Source organism: Alosa alosa, chromosome 3 (assembly GCF_017589495.1).
Source record: "Alosa alosa isolate M-15738 ecotype Scorff River chromosome 3, AALO_Geno_1.1, whole genome shotgun sequence".
Taxonomy (NCBI): domain Eukaryota; kingdom Metazoa; phylum Chordata; class Actinopteri; order Clupeiformes; family Clupeidae; genus Alosa; species Alosa alosa.
In genome coordinates this window covers 3,925,078-3,931,072 of record NC_063191.1, presented here as the reverse complement: position 1 = coordinate 3,931,072, position 5,995 = coordinate 3,925,078, and the positions used below count along the sequence as shown (strand labels likewise).

General features: G+C 42.2%; 1 protein-coding gene across 2 annotated transcripts in view; it reads left to right on the top strand.

The window, feature by feature from the left end:
* tex30 (testis expressed 30) overlaps positions 1–172 on the top strand; it is a 5,780-nt gene extending 5,608 nt beyond the window's left edge. For both annotated transcript variants that reach the window (XM_048238590.1, XM_048238589.1), the window contains exon 5: positions 1–172. This exon is cut by the window's left edge. The gene's annotated coding sequence lies outside the window, so the exon portion shown is untranslated.
* The last annotated feature ends 5,823 nt before the right edge of the window (positions 173–5,995 follow it).

Sequence of the window (5,995 nt, the reverse complement as noted above, 5' to 3'; positions counted from 1 at the left end):
CCTTATGTAGCCAGATGATTTGGCGAAATTGTCACATCATACCATATCATATCACGAAAATTGACTTTTTGTCACATCCATAACGCCAGTGAAATGCCTTGGCATTTGTATTCTCTTGTGTAATTTGTGTTGGTTGTGTTCATACTGAATAAATGTTTTTTGGTTTGTTTTATTCGAGCAAAGCACTGCACACATGGTAATGCGAAAGTAGCTTTTGAGGAAGTAGCTGAGGCTGACAGTTCTGGTTTATGTGTTGGGCAATTCCACAGAAAATTGACTTTTTGTCACATCCATAACGCCAGTGAAATGTACGACGGAGTATTAGGGCCACACATGAAGAGAAAAATATTTTTGCCATGGCGAGATTAAACTCGACATGTTGACTTTAAAGTCGACATGTCGACAATAAACTCGACATTTCGAGAATAAAGTTGAAATATCATATCTACTTTAATCTCGACGTGTCGACTTTAAAGTCGACATGCTGACATTAAACTCGCAATAGGCCCTACTGTTTAAACATAGCCTACACAGTTTAAGCTATGTAGCCTACACTAATACACAATATATTACATGAAAAATGGGCTTCAAATAGGTGTTATTTCAGATAGATTGCAGATATTCAGATAGATTCCGTCTTGTCTGTTAACTAGCATTGCCGTCATCGTGAAGTGCTGTCTCGCGATTATGGAAATACTATGCCGTTTAGGCTAAATGGCTAGAAAAATATATGTATCCAATTATATAATGTTTCTATACAAAATGTAATTTCACTCTGTTTTACGTGGTTAAGGCTACTGCACATCCAAATAACTGCCCTTCATGACCCACGGGCGTCACTCTCCATAGGATAACATGGCAAAACTCATTTTTCTAAAACTGCTTTTCCATGTCTCACCTGCAATACGTAGCCTATAGGAGGCTAGAAACACAGGTATAGCCTAAGCATATATACTATTTTAATCCCGTGAGAGAATATGTGTGCATGCACTTTGTGTGCAAGTAGGCTACTAGCCTACATGGGGTGGTCGGGAGGACAGCTTCATTCGTCCCTCCATAGACATTCAGCAATGGGCTGTTTTGCATCCATTACAAACAAGCAACGTGAAAGTCTAGGATTGGGGAGAGCGGTATGCCTCTAGTGCATAAGCATGAAGTTGAACATTTAGATGCAACAACTAAATGTTTAGAACAACACTTTAATAATAGGCCTACAATAAATAAATAAACCGCTATGACGTTTAGGCTACTTTGGCCATCGCATTTATCGCCTGTAACTCCGTGATAAGGACCTAACAGCAAAGTATTTGGCTGAACAACGTAGGTTAATATGTTCTATGTTTTGTCCACATGATATAGGCCTATGTCTAATCATTGTTCACTCTAAAAAATGTTGGGATAAAAATAACCCAAATATAACCCAGCTGCTGGTTAACTATTGGACCAACACCACATTGAGTTATCCTAACCCAATGGTCTGGGTACATTATTAAACTCAGCAGATTGGGTATGATTCTAACCCAAAACGCTGGGTAATATCAACACAGTGTTAGTTAAATTGGCACAATAGACTGGGTAAAGGGTACACTGGGTAACCAATGTGCTGGGTTATAACTATATAAATGTTGAGTAAAATTCACACAGATTATTGGGTATAGATTCAACCCAGACCACTGGGTTATATCAACAGAACTGCTAGTTAAAAAAAACCCGACAACTGGTTTTCTTAACCCAGTATTTGGGTTGCATTGAGAGAAAATGGGCAACAAATAGCCATGCAATGAAATAAAACAGTTCGACATAATTATTTATTTGACAGTTTACTTTATTTTTGTATGGATAGCCTACTCTAAAAGCAGCAGCAGCATGTGATAAGTTACTTCCATGAAGACAGCTAGATTCCGTGGTCCATTTGGGGGTCAGCCCTGTCAATCAAAGAAAGAAAAATAGTAAATTAACAACTGCTATTGACAGAACTTTATATCAAGACTTTCACGAACCATGATCAGTGAATGATGTTGACAAACATTAAAAATCCGGAGACAAAATATTAGCGCAATACACTCGGAAACCATAACCACCTCATGGAGTTGTTTAACAGCAGACTGACAAACATACGTTCAGTAATGTTAACGTTAGTGGCAGTGATAGTTCTACCGTTAGCTAGCTCATGTTAACACATTCAGTTAGTTAAATTCAAGTTGTCTGTAACGTTAATGTTACCACCAAAAACCACCCAGTAAGTTACATGGCTATAATATGAAGCTACCCTGAATGAATTAATATGTTGTTTGGCATGATGATTACCGTATGTGTGAAGAGACTACTTCGACTGTATACATTTGCTGACACACATGCTGCACTACCACGAAGCATTTAATTAGAAAAAGTTCACGCTGTTCCATACAGTCTGCCCCCTCAGGATCGGCGCGCTATTACACTTACGCCAGGATGATTGAGTGAGACGGTAACCACTACGTCTCCGGTATACATCATTGAAAAAGAGGAAGGTCTTGTCAACAAAACAAGCCCTCATTGAGTACCTTGTGAACTGTGACCAATCCTAGAAGCGATTTATTGAGCTTAGTGCCCGAAATCCCGGATGTTGACAGCCACAGTGTTCCGTACGTTTATTCGCGGAGTCGTAACAGTGTTTCGTACGTAACTTTTGGACACAAATTAAACAAACACTTTACACCGTAGACGTGATTTTTACATCGTTCAATGTTGGTAGATTTGTTATTTTAAGATTACATCGTTAATGAAGCGTTTTGTTGATTAATTACGGTTAGGATCATTTTTAAATTAGCCAACATGTAGCTTAGCTATACTGGCAAGTAAGTTGATACTTTTACGTCCTTTAACTGTTAACTTTGAACTCAGTTACTTTTGAAATAATAAACGGGAACTCCTCAACTCACTCTGGGTGCAGTAGTGAAATATGTTATTTAAATTCCAAAGTGTATCAAGTGCTTGTAACAGAAATATAGGAACAGAAACTGTGCCTCGTCTGGAGAACCAACCCGGGTGTGGCATAAGACAACTCTGGTTCAATGTGAATGAAACGCATCACAGCATGGGACATTCATTGTGCCATCAAAGACAACTGCAAAGTGGATGTAGTGAATAAAGTGCAATTTCAAGTAGGCCTTGTAAGATCAGGAACACAGCAACATTTGTAGTGAACAAAGTGCTATTTCAAACTGTGGAAAAGGTAATGATAAAGCACATGGATTTGTTTACAAGCTAGCGAACGGTTAGCATAAGTTTGGTAGAACTATGTGGATGTTACAAGGTAAGGTTTCTTGTTTCTCACTTCTCTTTCTGGGACGGTAGTCTCAATGTTGCAAGGTTGGTTTTCCGCCTGGGGACGCTAGGCGCAGCGGGGAAAGTCACCATTTTCACCGGAACAGGTCATTTAACAAGACAGAACAATATAGAACAAAACTAAGAACAAAATATTAGGAATAATTGAGTACAAAATTGGAGAACAATTAAGAACAAATTTATTGATGAACAATCATTAACAATCTACTATTTATCTAATCTACTAAATTATAAAAAAACAAACTAAATTATAACAAATTACTATTTACAAATTAGAACTATTTACAAATGTACATATTTACAATATAGCTCGAGCTGCATGGCCACCTCCCCCTTTTTCCGCCATATTGTGGCACGTGGGGCAATTACCACTCACCCTCTGGTACCAAGATGACATCAACGACTGTCGCGTGGTACCAGAGGGTGCAGCTGTCGCAGCCCAGCCACAGCACCCCGGCGGACCCACCAGCAGGTGCCATGCTCGCATTACGCACAGTCTGGGGGGACCTGCCCGCAGACTCCTGGGCCAGCCGAGCTCCTTAGCTGCCGCCTGACCCGGCCTCCCTCTCCTGCCGCTGCCTGGAATTGTGCCATCTGGCTGCCTCCCCAGCTGCCTCTCTACAGCGCGGCTGCCGCCTTTGTTGCCTGCGCAGCTGCCTGCTGCCGCGCTGGGCTGCCCGGATCCTGTGTCGGGTGGTGGTGTTGGAGGCGGCAAGCCCGGCGAAAGGTTGTTGTCTGTGGTGCTGGTGGAGGCGGCAGGGCAGCGGGCCCCCCTCGACGCAAGGAGGGGTGGACATGTCCCTCGCCAGTGTCCCTCCGGGCCAAAACACTCCCCACCCGCTGAACGGTCCCGGAGGCCTTTGACGAAGGTAACAAAAAAAAAAGCACAAAATGAAGACATTGTTAGAAATGTATGTAAGTGCTGTAAAATTGATCTTGATGAACTTTTCATGATTGTAGACTGTCTTTTTCCCCTAACTCACCTTTTGGCTTCGCCCACCTCCATCCTGTTCAGCGGAAGAGGCCTGTCCGTCTGAACCCACTGATGATGTTATGGGGGTACAGGCCTCCTCCTCAGCGCATACTTTAGCACCGGTGAATTGCCGCCGTCGGCGACGCAGGTCGCCTCTCACCAGCCCATGTTGTGCCAGCCTAGAGAACGCCCGCCTTTAGGGAGCCGACACCGCCACATCCATTGGCTGGAGCACATGGGTGGTGTGTCGGCTCCACCACATCTTACTCAGGCCCTTCTCCATGTTCACAAAATGGGTTAGGCGGCCCGGACGCCCACAGATCTGGATGGCCAGTACCAACGCCACCCGACTTAGTGATCGGGAAGGCGAAGGCTGCCATCCAGAAAATGTAGCCGGCAGGGCCTCCCTCCTCGGGTCCCGGCATCAACGCCCGGGTTGTGGGGCTGAGGGCATATCTCCCCTTCCTCCGGTCCTGGAGGTGTGGTGGGGAATGTGAAATTGGGCAGCCGCCCTCCGGAGGCTGCCCCCCTCCTCCAAAGCCCTTAAGGCCCTCTCCATGTCCTCTTCTTGTATAATGCCTTTTTGACGTGGCATTTTTCTGTAAAAGTACATAAAGGCACAAACAAAATAATTTATTATTTTATTAATTTTACTATATTAGTATATTGATGTAATAATTATAGTAATTATTATAAGATTACATCTTGTATCTTACACCTTGCTGGAGCATAACAAATACTTTTTCTTGCTTTGTTGAATTAAAACAAAAGAGATTTTAGATGTGTTTTTGTAGTTTTGCTGTTAGTTGCCTGGGAAAACCACCGAAAAAAGCACCAACAATGGCAGCATTGACCGCAGTCGGTTTACCTTTTATCCTCCATACCAAATTTGAACGCTCGCCAGATGAATTTCACGTTCCCGCTTCTAGCTCGAGGCCGAAATTCATCTGGCGAGTGTCAATTATCTGAACGTATGACCCATGAAAACATTTTAAAAATTTAAAATTGTCCGTTAGGAAACTGGATAATGAACTTTTTTACTATGCGTGTGATTACAGCATAGTCTTATCTGGCTGTCCAAACAACGCTAGCTAGCTGCCAATATCAACAACATCCCACATCTCATCGTGCAAGACTTGTCTTATAAATCGCGCGGACTTCAGTAACGTTAATGTCATGTATGATCCATGAAAATATCGCAAAACTGTCCGTTAATGTTATGCTAGAAAACTAGATACAAACCGATACAGGTTTTTCAACATGTCACATTAACCTTGATCTATAACACAGACATATCTTATAACATATATTCCTTTACATTTGTTTTAAACACTTCCCCACATCATTTTAGGGACAAAGGTCAAACCCTCCCCGGTGCCATTTTGAGAAATCTTCGGTGTGAAGTGTGGGTGTAGACATACTTTCATTTTGGCTGTAGAGTGGTTGTTTCTTCACCGTCCGCTTGAATCACGAAAATCGAAAGGAGACAACACAAGGTTTCAGGGAGACGTCCGTTTTTAAACTGGACATGATTGATTATATCCTTTTTTTCAAAAAGATCAACTCTAACGTTAGCATACCAACCGTCTGCTAACGTTAACCTAACTCAACTGTTGGTATGCTAATTTTTAGTTCGTTGTAAAGTTTGTTTTGTTTCTGTTCAAATAGTTCATACCCAGTGAACACAGGAACTAT